The sequence below is a fragment of the Euprymna scolopes genome, chromosome 4, assembly GCF_053919585.1.
Source record: "Euprymna scolopes isolate OS-2025 chromosome 4, ASM5391958v1, whole genome shotgun sequence".
Taxonomy (NCBI): domain Eukaryota; kingdom Metazoa; phylum Mollusca; class Cephalopoda; order Sepiida; family Sepiolidae; genus Euprymna; species Euprymna scolopes.
This window is the reverse complement of record NC_136485.1, coordinates 155,551,478-155,572,977: the sequence shown is the minus strand read 5'-3', so window position 1 is coordinate 155,572,977 and position 21,500 is coordinate 155,551,478. Positions and strand designations below refer to the sequence as shown.

The 21,500-nt window shown below is 35.1% G+C and overlaps 1 protein-coding gene across 17 annotated transcripts in view; it reads right to left on the bottom strand.

The window, feature by feature from the left end:
• Nucleotides 1-21,500, bottom strand: part of LOC145269663 (zwei Ig domain protein zig-8-like) — a 1,012,799-nt gene that overhangs the window by 439,848 nt on the left and 551,451 nt on the right. The window lies entirely within an intron of this gene.

Here is a 21,500-nt window from a genome sequence, read left to right as displayed (position 1 = left end):
AAAATCTTCAAAGTCAGCTTAAATGTCAACATCAAAGTGTACCTGGATGTACTGAAGTGTGTGATAATCCCCTGCTGCAATTAGGTAGCTGCTGGCAGACCCTGGGTATGGCAGCAGGACGGCGCTGGCCCACAAGTCTAAAGAGACTCAGGCTTGGCTTCAGAAGGAGTTCTATGACTTTATACCCTTCTCTCACTGGCCCACTCCTCCTCCCCCACCCTGAACCCACTGGATTACTTTGTTTGGTCATACTTTGAGAACATCACCAACATGACCTCCCACAACACCAAAGCCAGCTTGATTGCCGCCATCTGTCGAGTATTCACCAAGCTCCCACTGGAAAAAGCATGCTCCCAGTTCTAGACCTGTATTGAGGCAGTGATTGAGGCTGAAGGCGACTATATTGAATAGATGTCAGCTCTACCACATAATCAAGTTACCTGAATTGATTTTTTCAATAAAAGTTTTAAGATAAAGCTGTAATTTTGTTTTCTTTAGGGTGACAAATTTATAGTTACACCCTGTATTAAACTGTTACAAGATTCAAATGAGTTGAAAGTGAGATTCAATTTTTTTTAAAGAATCTAAAAACTCTATTAACATTTACCTTGATTGGTATTTTTAAAATCGACATTATTATCAATATGTTAAAGAATAACAAAATTCACTCTCAAGCCATTTGATGTTTTAAAGAAACGCAGCGCCAACAAATATATTTTTTTTGTTTTTAAATAAACGCAAACCTTGCCGCACAATCACACGTGCAGCTACCCTCACAGGGGATATCCATTGTCTCTTGAAACTGAATGGAGGCATCACATTGGTCGAAGCGTTGTGAAAATAACATCCAAGATGAGAGTAGTAGTTTGAATAATACAAACTTTATTCTGCCGAAAAATTTGTGATAAATATAAGATAAAAACTATGAGCGTCATATCTTTAGTCATAAGAAAGAAGAGGTTGATCTTTGATGTCATTGCATAGTATCAAATGTAGTAATATGTTGTCAAGTCATCCAATCAGTACTCTATTTTCGCAATACCTTGTCTTGAGAAGTGGAAATGTTCTTAGATCTCTTTTTTTTTTTGAAAGACTGGTATATACTTTGAAGAATATAATTATATAAGTCTAGCCTGGCGTTGTCCGGGTGTTTGAAGGTGTGTGTTGAGCAAAAAAAAAAAAAAAATTGGTAGTAGGTAGGCAGGCTCGAACCCCTACCGCGAAAGAGGAAAAGAACTTGTAAAAAAAAAAAAGTGACGACTTTGCTGTTGCGACTATCGCCGAACAGGAAGTGACACAGGTTTAAATTAAGGCTAGACTATCGAAAAAAGGGGATGACTTTCGAAAATATCGGAAAAAAAGCGACACCTCCCTGTAGAAAAGTGCACAGTTGAGGGCGAAGGAATTAATATTTTCAGCCAATTTTTCGATATTTGTCGTCCGAAGGGTCGAGCTTCAAAACAATACAGATCTCGTGAAAATCCGTCGCCTCTGTCGAAAGTTTTAGGCAGACATACATACATACATACATACATACATACATACATACATACATACATTTAAACAGACAGGTGTGATTTATATTATTGATGTTGTCCAATACTATTTTAGCAACACCTTGTCATGAGAAGTGGAGATGTTCTTAGATCTTTTTTATTGAAAGATTGATATATATATATATATATATATATATATATATAAGATTAATTTGATTTATGGATTTCTTTACCTTATCTGAAATTACATCTTGACTAATAACACCGAATCAAAAGAATCATATATTGATTATACCACAAGCCTTTATTGAAGATTCGTTTTCATGAACAGATATATCAATATCATTTGACTCATATTTTATATAAGGCTGAAGGCTTTCAATGAATGCATTAAATTACAAATAAAAATACTTCTGCCAGAATGTTGTGTTTTGCAAATTGTTTTTATTTGATCTGTCATTCTTGATCAAGCTTTTCATGGACTATTTAATGCCAGATATTTTTAATTCAGATATTTTTAATTCAACTACACGCTAAATAAAATAATTTGATTTGGACGATTATTGTAATCATATTTCTCTTTTAAGCTCAAAGCTAGAGGGAAACATGGGGACAATACCTTTCTCCGAGTGCACAACTGATTAAAATAGATAGGCCTTGAACTGAACTGGTTGATTCTATAATTCACACTATGTGGCCATTCCAGTTCCACCCTTCACCCAAATGTTCAGCTTGCTTAGCCCGAAGGGATAAAAGTTGGATTGAAAGACCAACGCCTACAAAAGGTTAAAACCACACGAGCATTGAATTCTATATGCATTTATTTAAATAGATTTTGCAGAATTTTACATTAAAATCAAAATTGAATTGCACGGGCATAATTATATTACTGACTCCACATTCTCTGACGTGTGTTTTCAAAGCCTTACCAGATTAATGATTGTTCCAGACTGATGTCAATACTAATTCAATAAGGTACCTTTTACCATTCCATTGTTGCAGATCAAAATAAGAGAGTCGTTTTCTTTTGTTTCTATGTTTATAACCATCTCTTGAAATTATATAAGTTTGTATGCGTTAAAAACATTTTTTTTTTAAAAGACGTAGTAGAATCTGATGAATTATTAGATCATGGCGATTTCATAGTGAATTATTTTCAGTGAAAACTGAACACCCCCTTTTTGGTTTTGTAGCTCTCACATAAAGAATTATAATAAAGTATAAACGAGAAAACAAACGTTATTTAATTTAATATCTTCTCTATCTATAAAATCAAGTTGCGTTTGTGTTTATTTAAAGTGAATTCCAAACATATTGCACTAATTATTTTAAAATTTGAAAAAGTGATTTTACGATGCATGTTTAACACAGCATCTAAAATGGATGTGACGGTGGCCAAGTGGTTAACTACATTAACTGGAAACCTGGGGGTGCCAAGTTCGAGTCTGGTTTATTTCACAGAAACCACCTGACCTTGTGTCTAACCGCCTGGGAAGGAGATACATAAAATTACATAACATTTAACATATAAGGTCATCTTGTGAGATTTAAAAATAAATTAGGTTTTTAATTGAAATATCAATCTCTAACTCTGACTAACGAACTTGTTATTATCGTACCATGGCATTATACGGCATAATCAAATTGACACACCGTTTCTTGTTAAATCATCAAAGTTAAGAAACTTTAAGCCTGGTCAGTACCAGATTAATGATTATTTAGGAATACCAGGTGCTGTATGTAGGAACAAGAATTGCAAAAACCTAACATCATCATCTCTGATGTGGGTATACAAACGACCTAAGGACTGCTCATGAATTTGATATTCCCATGAAACTTCCTCATTTGAAAAAAGCTGTCTAGAGTGAGTGCCGCTTTAATACGCTACAGTACCATGTCATTAGCTCTACACAATAAGGTATTTCACTACAATTTATTCTACATTATCATGTACTTCTGCCCAGATAACTGGTGATATTAACTATCATAATCAGCCAGGGGAATAACACATATTTTTACTTAAGAATATAAAATAAGTTGTCTTCCTTGCAACTAACATTTATTTTATTTTATGTAGAAGTTTAAAAAATGTGTAAACAAATAAAAATGAAAAACTATAATAATTTCACTGCATCCTGGACAAGTCCGATTATTACAGGGTGGAACGATAAGTTTGTCGCCCCTAAACAAAACAACAATACGGCTCTATTTTAAAACTTTTATTGAAAAAATCAATTCGGGTATCTTCATTATGTAGTAGAGCTGACGTCTATTCAATGTAGCTGCCTTCAGCCTCAATCACCGCGTCGATACGAGTCCGGAATTGGGAAGAAGGGGTGCCAGTGAAGGAAAGGTACAAAGGCATAGCACTCCTTCTGAAACAAAGCCTGGGTCCCTTTGGAGAGCCATCGGATTGTAGCAGGGGATCATCACACTCTTCAGCACATCCAGGTACACTTTCGTGTTAACTTTTAAGCTGACTTCGAAGATGTGAGGTGGCATGATGTGGCTCTCACTTGAAACCACACCAAAGACCATAACTGTGGCTGGAAACTTTATTTTCGTCACCCTGGGCATGTCGCTGTTATTCGTGGCAATCCAGCGATGTATTTTGATGGTGTTGGCAATGGTCCTGTTGTCATAACTTGGATCGGTAGAGAGCATGTTGTACAGCTGTGCATCTCTGATCTTGCTCATTGAACATTGTGTCACTTTCAGACATGATAGAAGGTTCCTTTCGCTCTTGGGATTTGTACACTACTGGCCAACTAGTAAATGGTCTGTAACAAAAAAAAAAAAAAAAAAAAAAAAAAAAGAAAGAAAAGAAAACCTATTTTCCTCAAACGGAAATGAAATCATGCCGTCTTTTCTAGGATGACAATTTTATCACTTGATAAATTTTTTGTAATTTGTTTGTTTGTAATTTCATTGCATCCTGAGCAAGTCTGGTTAGGTAAAGCTATTAGAGTATAAGTTATACTAAGATCAAATTGTAGTATTTGTTCTGTCCTCAGAGGTGGAAACATTCTTCTCGACTGGAAATATTTTTATTTGACCCTTTATAATGAGCTGGATATAACGCACATTACAATCTTGCCTTGCCTTCAACGTTTTTCTCATGGGTGGGAGAAAGTAAATAAGGACTATATGTTTTATCGATTAAATTCATATGAACAAATATACATTTTGAAATAGAAAATCTAGATAATCGGTTCTGCATGTAAATTTTTTTTTCAATTGCAAACATTTAAAATTTACGACGTTGCTCGATTTAAAAAAAAAAAAGAAGAAATCAATAATAATCGAGCAACCGAAGTACGGATGACCAAAAGGGAAAACAGAACGTTGTTCTAAAAATCAAAGAAAAGATAACATTAAAACAACTCAGAAGAGAAAACAAGGATACGATTATTTATTGAGCTTGACACATAATGGCTGTCAGCCAGAATAAATATGTCCATGGATGGATCTGATCTATGAGCTGTATGTTTGACCCCCCCCCTATCAAGTTGACAGATTATGAAAGATATTTGATGCAAGCATTGAATAAAGAGAGTAAATCTGATCTATTTTCTATGTTTGGTTTATTTAAGTCAGGGTATCATGTTGCACTGTTTATTCGGTGCTCATTTACATTTTTCATTTGATTTCTTATCTTTGAAGATTTTGCCAAAGTCTTTAACAAATTTCTTTTTTTTTTTTTTTTTTTTTTTTTTTAATCTCAACCTCCGATTTTGATTTGGTTGTTATTTTATTTTTCTTGAAAGACATGATCATTCACGAAAGTATCTTTGTTGTTGTTGTTGTTGTTTTCAACTTACACCGAACAAAACTAAAATAAATAGACTGAGGCATCATGGGACATGGCCAAGGAAAGCAAAAAAAAAAAAAAAAAAGAAAAAAAAAAGAAAAAACCTTAAAAAAATATTTACAGATTAAATCATCTAATATTAAATAAAAGCTGATGAAACACCCATGAACAAAACAAGGAAGGAATATGGTTATAAGTATAATAACAGCTCCATTTCTAATTCCTTTAAAAAATAACAAGAGCTACGAGATGTTTCCCTATTAATACATGCTCCTCTCCATTCACGTGTATTGGTAAATCAAGAAATAGCTTTAAAACATTACAAGTATCGATATCCTATACAAATTATTTTAAAAAAAGAAGAAGAAAAAGGTGAGAAGGGTAAGTGCAAGTAGATTTCTTTAATGGATTTCTCAATAACACAAATGAAAGATCAATTGAGTTTTTTTTTTTTTGCCTTTTAATATCCGGCTATTTGAGGATTTGATTGTTTCTATAGAATGTAGAAAAGAAGACAGCAAGGAAGATGATTCAACCCATCGAATAAGATATTTACATATTTTGTAAAACAATTGGATGTGTTTGTTTATACGCAGCTCAATCAGTTTATCATTTTCTGCATAGATCAACTGACATTGATAAATGCTCATAGTGTTTGCATTAATAATGAGACGAGTCAAATATTTTTTCCGATTCCGATACAATTACCGATTCTGCTTATTTGGATTCATTGGACTACTATTCTCATCTTGAGTGTGATTTTCATAACGTTTCGGTCGATGTAACCTCCGACCTTCTTCAGGTGTATCTTGTCGAACTCACTTTACATTATTATGTACTTCTGCCCAGATAACTGGTGATATGAACAAGGCACACCTGACAAAGTTCGGAGGTTACATCGACCGAAACGTTGTGAAAATCACACTCAAGATGAGAACAGTAGTCCGATGAATCCAAATAATATTAATAACCAATCCTCATCTCAAAAATTCAGAAACGTCAATTACAGATTCTGTTCTAAATTTCCGCTTCTTTTGGTCCTGGATATGATCTTAAACTATATCCAGTGGTGAGGCCCAAGATTGCGGGCTTTGGGGAGTGTGGAGCCACCCTTTAATTGCCATTGCTCCCAGGTCCACTCTGACCCGGAGTGGTAGTACCTGTTAGGGTCCCAACTATGGGTTAAATAGAAACCGACTTGAAAACAACAAATATTCTATTAAAAATTTTTCTTCAAAATCTTTGGATTCGGCATTAAATAACCGGAAAAGGGTTGATATGCCGTAAAACAAAAACAACCAACCAACCAAATCTTTTAAAATCTCTAAATATTTAATTATAGAGTTGTCAATTGTACATATTATTTTCGGATTTTTATAAAAAAAACAAACATGTAATATGTGCATATATTTTCGCAAATATGTAAAAATACACTTTTGTTTGGTGATTTATAGATTTTTTTTATTTTACTGGTAAAATGAAAAAAAAAAATCATTTTATCGTTAATACTAGCAACGGAAAATTAAGTGTGAAACAAAAACAAACGAACAAAAAAAAGCAATTAAAAGAATCGTTTGTGGCATTTGGATATAGGAACAAAATGTTCCAATTTCGATACCTTAAAAAGTCCAGATATTCAATTTCTAATTCTGATAATTGTCCCAACACTAGTTCAAATATTAAACTAAAAGAATACCTGTCTCAAGACGGTTAAATTACCCCCACCAGCAGAACAGTTCTGCACCACTTTTATGTCCCTTTATGAAGATTAAAATCGAGATAAAATGATATAGAACTCATTTCAAATCAAATAGGCGTAAGGGTGAGTAATGTAGATTATATTTAGTTTAATGTAGTTTTATTCAAAAGGGGAAAAACAGGGAGTGGAAGTCCTTCATGAAAATACATAAACGTACGTTTTTTTTTGTGAACTTTTAACGTAAGTATAATACATCAATTAATAAATACTCATAAAATTTTAACGTAAGTATAATACATCAATTAATAAATACTCATAAAATTTTAACGTAAGTATAATACATCAATTAATAAATACTCATAAAATTTTAACGTAAGTATAATACATCAATTAATAAATACTCATAAAATTTCAGCTTCTTTAGCTTATTTATATAGAGTTTTTAAGGGGGAACCGCCTCTCATTTGAAAATTTAAATATTTCAGATTTGCATTAAATTTGATCCATAGTTATTAGACACCAATTAAGTAAGATTCGTTGAATTTAATTTTCTTCTTAAGACCCGTTAACCTTGAATTTAAGACATCTTCTAGAATCAAAATTATGTAATGGATTTCGATCAAAATTGGAATAAGGATTCTAGACATTAGATTTAGTATCATTATATCTAGATTTTAATCTCCGTAAATAGATGTAAAATTGGTGTCCAAGTGACGATATGCCTTGTTAAGTGTGAACTTGAGTAGTGTGTGTGTGTGTGTGTGTGTGAGAGAGAGAGAGAGAGAGAGAGAGAGAGTGAGAGGACAGTTTAGTGGAAAGAAAGAAAGAAAGATAAGAATGTTCAAATGTGACTGGCCGAGAAAGAAACACTATTGCTTTAGTGGAAGGAAGAGTTTGGCGAGAAAGAGAATGGCTGTCTAAGTGAATTCGACTTCCATTGTTGTAAATCTTTTAAATGAATCTAAGATATATTACATAACATATTTTGAATGCAATGTCTTATAATAATGCTTTATTTAGTTATAATTTGATACAGGCCAAGTAGTCTGGAGAAATTTGTATCAATATTCAAAATAAATCTTATAGAAATCAATATATTCAGAAATGATTAAAAACAGCGTTGAACAAAGCATTAATGTATGCAATGTATAAATTTGCGTTTATTATTGAAATAATAGTATATTTAGTCATCCAAATAAAACTGTGTTCGAAACAGAGGCGATTTGCATAGTTTAACAATATACGAGTATAGTAGTTCCTCGATAAAACAAAGATGACGGTGCAAATTACCCGACAATCTCCACGCATGGATTTAAGAGGATTCGCCTGTGTAGAACAACATCCACTCTCACTACCAGACAAGTGATTATTGTATAGATGTTTGGTATGTGCCACACGAAAGAGACTTATCTTGTCTCACGTGCTATATCATTAACTCTGAAAGTAAATGGAGGACAGAGTAACGAATATTATTGGTTATATTGTTCCCTTTTTTTTGCCTGATGAGGTGATCTCCTTGAATTGAGGTTCCATTGAAACATGTATGTATATATGTAACCAATAATGTTTATATAATAAATTTACTATATGTATACATACACACATACATATCTATAAATATAAAATAGTAGCGTTCATGCATGTATGTGTGTGTACACACACACACCTCTCCTAAAGCCCACACCACTAGACCGATCATGACCAAACCTGACATGATGATGGTCCCCCACCTAGGGATGGTGCACACCATTTTTTAAGGTTACGGTCAAAGGTCAAGGTTATAGCCTATGTATATATATTCTCGTACAGCCCACTTTACAAGTATTTTAATGGTAGGTGCTCCAACGAACTACAAGCCCTTGTCTCTCCTCGACGTAAATATCCCTGACAAATCCAATGAGCTACAAAATCCCATCCTTTCACGGTAGAGATCCCTAGGTGTAAGAAAACCTTCTACTCCAATAGTTTCTTCCCTAAGCCTGCTAGACTTTGGAATTCCCTTCTGGGTTCCTGCTTCCTGGACTGCACTGATATGCTCATGTTCAAGTGTAATGTAAACAAACATCTTGCTGCTCAATTCCCTACATAGTACCCCTGAAAATTATGTTCCCAGATACTAGTCCCCTACATCCAAGTGGCACTGTGTCTTGTTTGGAGTGAAAATGCGATAAAAAAAATAAAACAAAATAAAAATAAAACAAAATAATAAAATAAACAAATAAAATAAAACAAAATAAAAATAAAACAAAATAAAAAAATAAACAAATAAAATAAAACAAAATAAAAATAAAACAAAATAAAAAAATAAACAAATAAAATAAAACAAAATAAAAATAAAACAAAATAAAAAAATAAACAAATAAAAATAAAACAAAATAAAAATAAAACAAAATAAAATAAAACAAAATAAAATAATAATAAAAATAAAGCAAAATAAAATAAAACAAAATAAAATAAAACAAAATAAAATAATAATAAAAATAAAAATAAAACAAAATAAAAATAAAACAAAATAAAAATAAAACAAAATCAGAAATACAGAAAGACTGTCCACAAAAATGCATATACACTTTTATTTTATCAACTTCATATTGGAAGATTAAGCCCCCCCCCAAAAAAAAAAAAAAATTAAAGAGAGAATAGGAGAGCTCCAGGCAGGAAATAATAGTTAATTATTCAGGTTAATTAAAGACAATATTGATGTAGATTGTCTTTTTTTCTTTTCTTTAAATCCTTACTTTTCGTTTCTCCTGGGTAATCCGGGGATGGGGGTTGTACATATAAAATTATTCTGGGGCTTCTCCAGCCATAGACTGTCATAAATAATAATGAGATTAATTTTACACCTACACCTTATTCGGCATAATCACATTCGACACAACGGTTCCCCCGTCAGATCACCGAAGTTAAGCAACAATGAGCCTGGCCAGTACCAGATGGGTAACCATTTAGGACTTCCTGGTACTGTATGTGCTCTCCGCTTATCTCGGTATTGTTTCCAGTCGTCCTGGACTTTTCCTTGCCACTGAACTCAAGCAGTGCCGATTCAGTAGAGGCATGGTTCGTGATTGCGCAACCCTTGCCTCATAATTACACATACAGCTGCTCCTACAGAGGGCATCCTTTATCTTTCGAGACTGAACGGAGGCATCGATTTCCATCGACACCTTATTCATGTTGTTTTTTAGAGGGAGGTGTAAAGTTTTTCTGTTTGGATTTAAAGTAAATCACACTGAAAATAACACAACACAAATATTTATTGAATCAAATATCAAACGCTTGTGTATAAATCACTCGTTTCTATACATAATGTGTATTTTCAAGTTAGAAATAAGAATATTGAATATTTTTGGAATCTACTTTTTTTTTTTTTTTTTTTATTACATTTTCACCCCAAACAAGGCAAATTGCCACTTTGGTGTAGGGGGCTACTACCGGGGGCAACAACTATTGGGGTACTATGTAGGGATTTGGGCAGCAAGGTGTCGGTTCACGTTGCACTTGAACTTCTGCACGTCAGTACTGTTGGGGAAGCAGGGACCTGGAATGGAATTCCAGAGTCTAGCGGTTCTGGGGAAGAAACTATTGGAGTAAAAAGATCTTTTACATCTAGGGATCTCTACAGTGTGGGGGTGGGATTTAGCAGCCTGTCGGGTTTGTCGAGGGTGCTCACGTCGTGGGGGCACAAGTGATTGCAGTTCGTCAGAGCATTCACCACTAAAATACTTGTAGAAAAGGCAGAGGGATGCAACATTTCGTCGATGGGACAGAGGCTGAAGCTTAGATGACAGTTCAGGGCCTATCAGGTTTGCGACTCTCTTTTGAACCTTGTCAAGGAGCGAGAGACTAGTAGCAGATGCACCAGCAATACTCCATACATGGGCGAATGGTGGCCTTATAGAGGTACAGGATACTTTCGGGTGTTAGTAGTTTTCTAGCACGGTAGAGAGAGCCCACCTTTCTTGCAGCGGCCCTGGCAATGCCTTCAATGTAATTGTTCCAACTCATGTTTCCTGTGAACGTTAGGCCAAGGAGTTTGAAAGATGGACTCTCAGATAAAGAGTCGTTGGCCATTGCTATGGGTGGTAGAGAGGGTTTCTTGTAATTATTGAATGAATACTGTTCTCATCTTAAGTGACTTCAGAAGTATCTTGTTCAACTTGGGAATGTTTCTGTCGAACTCAGGAATCTGGATGGAATATCAAACGAAACTCTTTATTTACTTCGCGGGGGTAGCATGCTCTCGTTTCGTCAGCCATGATCGGATAAAGGTGCTAAGTAATTCACAATTGTATTTTTTCGGTCGCCCACACTGAGAATTGAACCTTCAACCTTCAGGAGAATATCACTTTTACAATTGATTTTCTAAATACTTTAACTACTATGCAGAGAGTTCTAGTACATATTTTAGGAGCTTTTAACCTATATTATTTGTAGTTGTAAATACCAGTATTTATTACTAATTATTATTACTATATATTTTAACAGAAACATTCCCGAGTTTAACAAGATACTCCTGAGGAAGGGCAGCGGTCACATCGATCGAAGCGTTGAGAAAATGAAACAGCACTCATCCTAGTTGGGTTCAACCAACTTCCTCCAACAGGGGAAGTTTCATGAAAGTGAAATTCACAAGAGGTCCCAAGTTGCATATATATCCTTGTCAGAAGAGATGATGACATTAGGTTTTTGCAGCACTTGCAGGAAAGTGCTGACGTCCTCCTCCATACAGCGCCTGGTATTTCGAAAAGGTCAGCAATGTGGTACTGACCAAACTCAATGTGGCTTTACTTTGGTGATCTAATATGCGAACAGTTCTAGTACGAATTTTAGGATCTTTAAACCAATTTTCTTTGTAGTTGTAAATATCACTATTTATTATTATTCTTACCATTATTGAAAGTGACTGAAAGAATATGGAGACATCGAAACCAAATATTTTCTTACACATGCTTCTAATATGATGGAAAGTCATAATTGTGTGTGTGTGTGTGTGTGTGTGTGTGTGTGTGTGTGTGTGTACGATTGGCTAAAAGTTACAACAACATAAGATACATTTACATCATTGGATTCACTATGGCCTGCATCTAGTCATAGTGAATGGAAAATACTGTAATATTCATTCTCTTTTAGTTAACAGCGACCAAATTAGTACACAAGGAGAATGAAAAAGAAAATGTTTTTTCTTTCTTACTGTTTCAAAAACAACACTGAAAGTAGATTAATCAGGTTTCTTTTTCTTCCTTATTTAAAAAAAAATCTTTCTATTATATTGAACCAGTTGAGGTGGTCGGAAGAAAAGTAAGAAGAGAGAGAAAGAGAGAGAGAGAGAGAGAGAGAGAGAGAGAGAGAGAGAGAGAGAGAGAGAGAGAGAGAGAGAGAGAGAGAGAGATTTTAAATGAAAGATATGGTACGCTTTTTTTTTTAACTGTGTTTTGTTATCCATGGTGCCGGACAACGCCGTATAACCTCGCTAATATTTTAATAAACTGAAATAATTAATTTGTTTTTCTTTCCTTTACACACACACACACACACACACACACACACACACATGTGGCTTGATTTTCTGATTGCAAGAAATTATGCTGCATATAGATGACTCGTATCTAATTTTCATCCCTTAAAAAATAAAATAAAAACTCACGATGAATAGGAAATGTTTACTGATTCTATCAGCATCTCTCGTATACAAATTAATTCGAAGCAGAAATTGTCAGCGGGAGAGAGAGAGAGAGAGAGAGAGAGAGAGAGAGAGAGAGAGAGAGAGAGAGAGAGAGAGAGAGAGAGAGAGAGAGAGGTTTTAAAATAAAGATGTTACACACGCTTTGTTTTCGCCCTCTATTTTTTTATCCATCCATCACGAGCAACGCCGGGTAGCCCTGCTATAGAATTTATGTAACAGTGCTAATTACATATTTGCTTTATTTCTTAGAACCCTCACTTGTCTGTGTTTAAAGCCAAAATAAATACATGAAGCTACCATTATTTATTGATGACATGGGCACACGAGTACACTGGTTAACTATAAGTTAGATGAGTTCTAAATATGTTTTTCATACGTGCCGTGAATAACATAAAAACAATCAACTACGGTTGCATGACAGGAACTGAAGTTGACTTGCTGTTTTCAATAGTCTGTGTCGATAAGCATCACACCGTGTTCCAGAAGGAGAATGAATTGGTGGCGTATTTGATACTTTGTTTACCATGGTAAATTGAATACGAGAGTTAAAGCGAGAACTGAATGAGAAGTAGGCTGGTGCTTACAAGAACTTCAAATTTCAATCATAATAGAGATAAGAGCAAAATGGAAGGGAAAAAATATAAAAACGAAAACATGATACCAAAAAAAAGGGGGGGGGAGTAGGAAACATTACTAAAGCAAACTAATTGTTCAGAGGAGATTGTTTATTTAGACAGAGAAATTGAGTTACGTGTCAGGGTCAGACATGTCTAAAAACATACCGGCGAGGCTAACGCTTGAAGCATATAACCTCTTAACAGGTAATCAAGCTTGCAATATGCAAATATTAGCTCTGCTCCTGAGCTTATTTTTATAGCAGACAAAAACAGTGAACGCTGATAGGAGGTGAACGTATGCGCAGGTCCATGGTGGAATTGAAATATGGATGGAAAATAAAACGAAGCTTGGCAGGTCTATTTCAGTCACATCAGACGCTGTGTTTGTTAAAGAATTAAACCAAATACACGCGCGTCACGTCTGCTTTATTTTTATAGTAGACCAATAAAAGAGAAATTTGGAGATAACATGGCAAGCGATTGTATCATCATCTTGAAAGATTTTATGCAACTTCTCCTATTTTGAGAGTATTAGACTGTTAACTTTGAGATATGAGAAAAAGAAAATATTTTTTTATTCAAACACAAACATTAAATTATATTTATATAGACTTTATCCTTGATATTATGAAAATATTTATAAATAAGGCCAATTTTAAACTTATTAGTAACTAATAGGAAAGTCTAGCATTGCTTGGGATTGAATGGGGAACCCTATGTCGATAACATGATATTACCTTTTTGATTCTCATTTTATATATTTTATAATCAAATAATAATCACTAGAATATTGATTCTATAATAATACATACGCAATCTGCATAAATTAAAATATCATATTTAAGCGTATTGTACGACTGGGTAACGCCGAGCTGTTAGCTAGTTTCTTATTTTATTTTTTATTTTTGTTACATTTTCACCTCAAACAAGGCACATTGCCACTTTGATGTACTATCAGGGGTAACAACTACTGGGTACTATGTAGGGATTTGGGCGGCAAGATGTCGGTTCACATACACTTGAACTTCTGCACGTCAGTACAGTTGGGGAAGCAGTGTCCTGGAATGGAATTCCAGAGTTTAGCGGTTCTGGGGTAGAAACTACTGGAGTAGAAAGATCTTTTACATCTAGGGATCTCTACTGTGTGGGGGTGGGATTTAGTTGCCTGTCGGGTTTGTAAAGTGTGTCTACGTCGTGGGGGCATAAGTGATTGCAATTTCGCCAGAGCATTCACCATTAAAATACTTGTAGAACAGGCAGAGGGATGCAACATCACGTCAATGGGACAGAGGCTGAAGCTTAGATGACAGTTCTGGGCCTATCAGATTTGCGACTCTCTTTTGAACCTTGTCTAGGAGCGAGAGACTAGTAGCAGATACACCAGCCCAAATGTGACAGCAATACTCCATACATGGGCAAATGGTGGCCTTATAGAGGTACAGGATACTTTCGGGTGTTAGTAGTTTTCTAGCACGGTAGAGAGAGCCCACCTTCTTTGCAGCGGCCCTGGCAACGCTTTCAATGTAATTGTTCCAACTCATGTTTCCTGTCAACGTTAGGCCAAGCAGTTTGAAAGATGTACTCTCCGATAAAGAGTCACTGGCCATTGCTATTGGTGGCAGAGAAGGTTTCTCGTAATTATTGAAGGAAACCAGTTTAGTCTTGGCAGCATTGAATGTGACTATCCATTTATGTCCCCATTCCACTACAGATTGGAGGTCATCCTCTAGTGTTTTTAGAGTGAGGCACAAGTATTCACGTAATATTTTATTGGATTGGAAGGGTCTAATTACAATGATGTTACACTCTTTAAGAGTTTTTTCTTAGGAATGAATGCAGATCCAGGCTTACTCCTACTTCAATCCCTAACGCCCGTATTACCATTTCTATATATTTTTTTAAAAATTTCTATACTGTTTAAGTTATAAATACATAATAATGGTAAGTAAGTACCTATTTACAATGCCTCCCCACGGGACAGAGTTAGACACCAGGCTTGTTTTTTTAATGTGAAGAAAAGTTTCAAAAATTAAAAAAAAAAAAATCGTCTCAGTCGTGAAGGACCGCTCCTCTGCCGAAAGAGAACAAGAAATGGAAGTGCAGCATCTGAAGAACAGATACTACACTTTGAGGTATTTATTTGCTCTCTCACTGAGCAAATTAGGCACAAGGCCGATTTTTAAAGTGAGGAGTGAAAGGGAAATGGGGACCAACTCCCCGGGGAGTAGAGGAGCTGGATAGTGACAATTGGTATGAAGGGTTGCCCCTCCATTGACCAAGGTCTTATATGTGGGGTTTCCCCCCACATATGGTCTTTACTTGCAGTATCTGCCGGAACAGATGGTATTTATTTGCTCCCCCACCGAGCAAATTAGGCACAAGGCCGATTTTTAAAGTGAGGAGTGAAGGGGAAATGGGGACCAACTCCCCGGGGAGTAGGGGAGCTGGCTAGTGACAATTGGTATGAAGGGTTGCCCCTACATTGACCAAGGTCTTATATGTGGAGTTGCCCCCACATATGGTCTTTGCTTGCAGTATCTGCCGGAACAGATGGTATTTATTTGCTCCCCCACCGAGCAAATTAGGCACAAGGCCGATTTTTAAAGTGAGGAGTGAAGGGGAAATGGGGACCAACTCCCCGGGGAGTAGGGGAGCTGGATAGTGACAATTGGTATGAAGAGTTGCCCCTACATTGACCAAGGTCTTATATGTGGGGTTTCCCTCACATATGGTCTTTGCTTGCAGTATCTGCCGGAACAGATACTACACTTTGACCTTGGCCAAAAGGCCAAGTAAGGATTTAAGTAGTAGCTCAATAAGGTAGAACCTTAGCGATAATTGAATGTCATATAAACCTCAGCAAATATTTTATATATTTTGTTTATCATAAAGCTATATGTGGCTGAAACAATTATATGCAAATAACTTTTGATGAATTTAGGATTTTTCCTTAACTTTGCTGGGTTTTATATATCATTAAATTGAGTAGACACACACACACACACACACACACATTCTTGGAAGCTTTTCAACCTTTAAACTATATTCATAAAAAAAACAAAAAAACTTTTAATCCCGAGTCCTTTGTTGGAAAACTAATTTGCTTGTAAGCCAATTAATCTCCCGCAATCAAGTTTGCCTCTAAGAATTAAGGCTAGCCCTAATATTGTTTTAGAAATCATCAGTTGTTTACCACAAAAATCTATTTCGAGGATTTAAAGACAAAACAGTATTTTATATCATGGCTCCCCAACCAATAGCAATGACCAAAGTTTCATTATCTGAAAGTACTTCTTTTAAACTCCTCGGCCTAACGTTCACAGGAAACATGAGTTGGAACAATTACATTGAGAGCATTGCCAGGACTGCTGCGAACAAAGTAGGCTCTCTCTACCGTGCTAGAAAGCTACTAACGCCCAAAAGTATCCTGTACATCTATAAGGCCACCATTCGCTCATGTATGGAGTATTTTTGTCATGTTTGGGCTGGTGCATCGGCTACAAGTCTCTCACTCCTAGACAAGGTTCAAAAGAGAGTCGCCAACCTGATAGGTCTTAAACTGTCATCTAAGCTTCAGCCTCTGTTCCACCGACGAAATGTTGCGTCCCTCTGCTTGTTCTATAAGTATTTTAGCTGTGAATACTTTGACGAACTGCAATCACTTATGCCCTCACGATGTAAATACCCTCGTCAAACTCGACAAGCAGCTAAATCTCACCCCTACACAGTGGAGATCCCTAGATGTAGGAGAGCTTTCTACTCCAGTAGTTTCTTCCTCAGAACCGCTAGAACGGCTCCCTGCTTCCTCAACTGTACTGACATGCAGAAGTTCAAGTGTAACATGAACCAACATCTTACTGCCCAACTCCCTACATAGTACATAGTAGCTTATGTGCCTGATAGTAGCCCCCTACACCAAAGTGGCAATGTGCCTTGTTTGGGGTGAAAATGTAAGAAAATATATATATATATATATATATATATATATATATATATATATATATATATATTTTCCGAGGTTACAAATTCTAGCTGAAATTCATTGGATATTTTACCTCTGAATTAACCTGGAATAATATATAAGTGAAGTTGTGTGCATCCGTGTGTGTACATTTCCCTACCAAACTACTCTGTCAATTTTCAGTCTACAGACTCGAGATTTGACATAAGGCGCATTGAGATTTGGGAAAAGCTTTTTAATCGGTTTTTGGCCAGAAATTTGGCTGTCAAGGGGTCAAAGTTCAACGATTTGACCTTTGAAAACTCTACCAAACTCCAATTTTGGGAGTAAACACTTGAAATTTTAGATGTAGGTTACTTAGACATAGATCAAACTTTTTAATTTGATTTGAGCCCAAAACAATTAATGTTAAGGGATCAAAATTGGGGTCAAAGTTTAAAAAAAAAAAAATTGACCTCCGCAGTTCCTACTAAATTACTCAGCCAATTTTTGGTTTAAACATTTGAAAAGTGGCTAAATAGTTTGCTAGAGCCTGCAAAGGTCAAATCTTTTGAACTTTGACCACTTGGCAGCCAAATTTGCGGCCAAAAGCTGATTAAAAAGCTTGCCCCATGTCTGAATACACTTTATGTAAAATTTCAAATGTTTAAACCAAAAATTGGCTGAGTAATTTAGTAGGAACTGCGGAGGTCAATTTTTTAAATATTCCACAAATAATTGCAAAATATGAGTACAATCCGCCATTTTTAACTTGAAATATTTCAAATTTGCTTTTATAGTCATTTTAGACACAAATTACTGAAGATTCCCTGAATTTCATTTTTTTCTTAAGACGTCCTAGTCATATATTTAAGAAATTTATGATATTCTGTCTGGCTTTGCTGGGTCGCTATCACTTTGCAAAGTTCATTATTTGAAACATACGAAACCTTAATTTGAAATAATAAACATTTCATTCAGACGTTTGTTGTAAACTCAAACCACTATTTTTATCATTTATTTATATTGATATTTCAATAATTCATTTATTTATTTATATAGATATTTTATTTATTCATTTATTTATATAGATATTTTGTTAATTCATTCATTTATACAGATATTTTGTCAATTAAATTATTTGTATAGATATTTTTGTTAATTCATTTATTTATATAGATATTTTGTTAATTTATTTATTTGCATAGATATTTTTGTTAATTCATTTATTTATATAGATATTTTATTAATTCACTTATTATATAGATATTTTGTTAATTCACTTATTTACATAGATATTTTGCTAATTTATTTATTTGCACATATATTTTTTTAATTCATTTATTTATATAGGCATTTTGTTAATTCATTTATTTATATAGATATTTTGTTAATTCATTTATTTATATGGATATTTTGTTAATTCCGACACAAATTTATCTATCTTTTGAATGTGACTATAAAGAAAAGTAGAAATCATTATTTTCACTCACAATTTAGAAATAGATCGCATCTTGTTGAGCATCAAGTTCATAAAGAAAGTAATATTTAAGCCGAAAGGCAAAAATAAATTGAAGAAATAAAATTTTTGTTTCAAAGAACATGGACCGATATCTTGCATAAATGAACAATAAAATAGGTTTTCGTGCACCTTTCGTTACGAAAGCTATAAATGCCAATTAAATGAGTAGTGAAATCAACCTTTATAAAAAAAGTTTATAAATTTATAAATAATAACTGGAAAATCATTACATGTAAAATAGTCTCCATTTTATTCATACGACGGTTTGGTAAAATTTGTACCTTTTTTTTTAATAGATATATATGTATATGGGAATGTTATTGACTACCAGATTTTCTTGCATATAACGTTTTTTTTTTGTTTTGTTTTTTATTACATTTTCACCCCAAACAAGGCACATTGCCACTTTGGTGTAGGGGGCTACTATCAGGAGTAACAGCTACTGGGGTACTATGTAGGGATTTGGACAGCAAGATGTCGGTTCACGTTGCACTTGAACTTCTGCACGTCAGTACAGTTGGGGAAGCAGAAACCTGGAATGGAATTCCAAAGTTTAGTGGTTCTAGGGAAGAAACTACTGGAGTAGAAAGCTCTTTTACATCTAGGGATCTCTACTGTATAGGGGTGGGATTTAGCTGCCTGTCAGGTTTGTCGAGGGTGTCTACGTCGTGGGGGCATAAATGATTGCAGTTCGTCAGAGCATCCACCATTAAAATACTTGTAGAACAGGTAGAGGGATGCAACGTTTCGTCGATGGGACAGAGGCTGAAGCTTAGATGCCAGTTCAGGGCCTATCAGATTTGCGACTCTCCTTTGAACCTTGTCAAGGAGCGAGAGACTAGTAGCAATCTGTCTAGAATATTTGAGAAAATATTGCTTGCTTTGATTTATCCAAGCACTAAAAGTTTCCATTTACAGAATTGGTAGACATAGACATAATTATAACATCCGCACATTGAACATGCTTTGATATTTGAAGTGTAATTTCCCACATTTAAATGTGCATTTTATGTGACAGAAAATAAGGTAATTATGTTAGACTAATGCTATGACAAGTAAAAAAGACAATTTCCATTTATTTTGTTATAATATTTTGTTGTCATATTATTATTGTTTTATATATTAGACATTCCTTTTTAAATTGCTGTTTATATACGTCCTGACGTCCCTCTAAGAGGATTGGTCTGTTAGTCTGTTTTTTTTTTTTTTACTCTTCACCCAAACCAGGCATGTTGTCATTAGGAACGTATGAGGCTTCTATTTGGAATCATGTCTAACAGAGGACTGAGGGGAGTTGAGCAGCAAGATAATCTGTTCACATTACATTTTAACTTCTGCAGGTTGGTACAGACAGGGAAGTAGAAAGCAGTGAAGGAATTCCAAAGTCTAGCAGTCCAAGGGAAGAAACTATTAGAGTAGAAGGTTTTCCGGCATCTAGGAACCTCAACAGTAAAATGATGAGATTTTGTTGCTTGTCGGGTTAGTTGGGAATATTTACATCGAGGGGGCACATGTGCTATGAGTTCATCAGAGCACATTCCATTAAAGTAACTATAAAAGAGACACAGGAATGCAATATTAAGGCAAATGGAGAGAGGCTGGAGCTAGGCTGATAATGCAGGACCTATTTGATTCAAGACTATTTTTTGGACTCTGTCTAGGAGTGAGAGACTAGTGGTAGTTGCTCCAGCTCAGATGTAGAAACAATATTCCACGTATGAGCGAATTGTGGTTTGGTAAAGATATAAGATGCTCTCTGGTGTGAGTAATTTTTAGAGCTATGACAACAGCATAATCTTTTCTTTGTTTTGATTCTCAGGTATATATCCATTGATATCTTATATTTTTTATATAGAAGCATGTGGTTCTCGGTTGATTAATTGTGTCTAACTGTCCAAAGATGGAATACTGTTGCCATATCTGGGCAGGAGCTGCTAAAAACAGCCTATCCTGCCTTGACAGAGTACAAAATAGACTTCGTGGCTTAGTGGGGGATGCCTTTTTCTCTACCCTGCAACCTCTCTCCCACAGAAGAGACGTTGCGAACCTATCCTTGTTTTATCGTTATTTCCATGGCAGGTGCTCATCTGAACTCCAATCTCTGGTCCCCTCTCGCCAATCTTTCACGAAAAACACCCGTCTAGCTAAATCCACTGTGAAAAATTTCCCCCACTCTATATCTGTGCCTAAATCAAAACACGGATTCCATGAACAAAGCTTCTTTCTTAGAACTGCACGCCTGTGGAACTCTGTTCCGTCTGCCTGCTTCCCACCGGACTACAACTTGGATGTCTTCAAGTCTAATGTTAACAAATTCCTAATGAACCGCCCCCTTAAGTAAACACTTCATCAAATCTCCACACTAACATAATGTACTTGCAATAACCCTTATCCCTGAGTGGCTTCCGGGCCTTGATAAGTGGTGATTACTGTGTAAAAAAAAAAAAAAAACTGTGTCGGATATATACTCGAGAGTCAAAACAATGAAAAAATATGCTGTTGTCATAGCCCTAGTAATTTTCTAGCATAGTAGAGGGTGGCCACCTTTTTTTTTGTAGCAGCCTTGGAAATGTCCTTAATGTATCTGTCATATTTCGAGTTATACAAGCATTTTCATTATAAAACATACAATTTTAATGGACACATATTATTTTAGATTGATCCAAGCATCTATAAAAGAGGGGTTGTCTGTCAGTCATAATGCTTAAGTTTGAAATAGCATTTTCTTT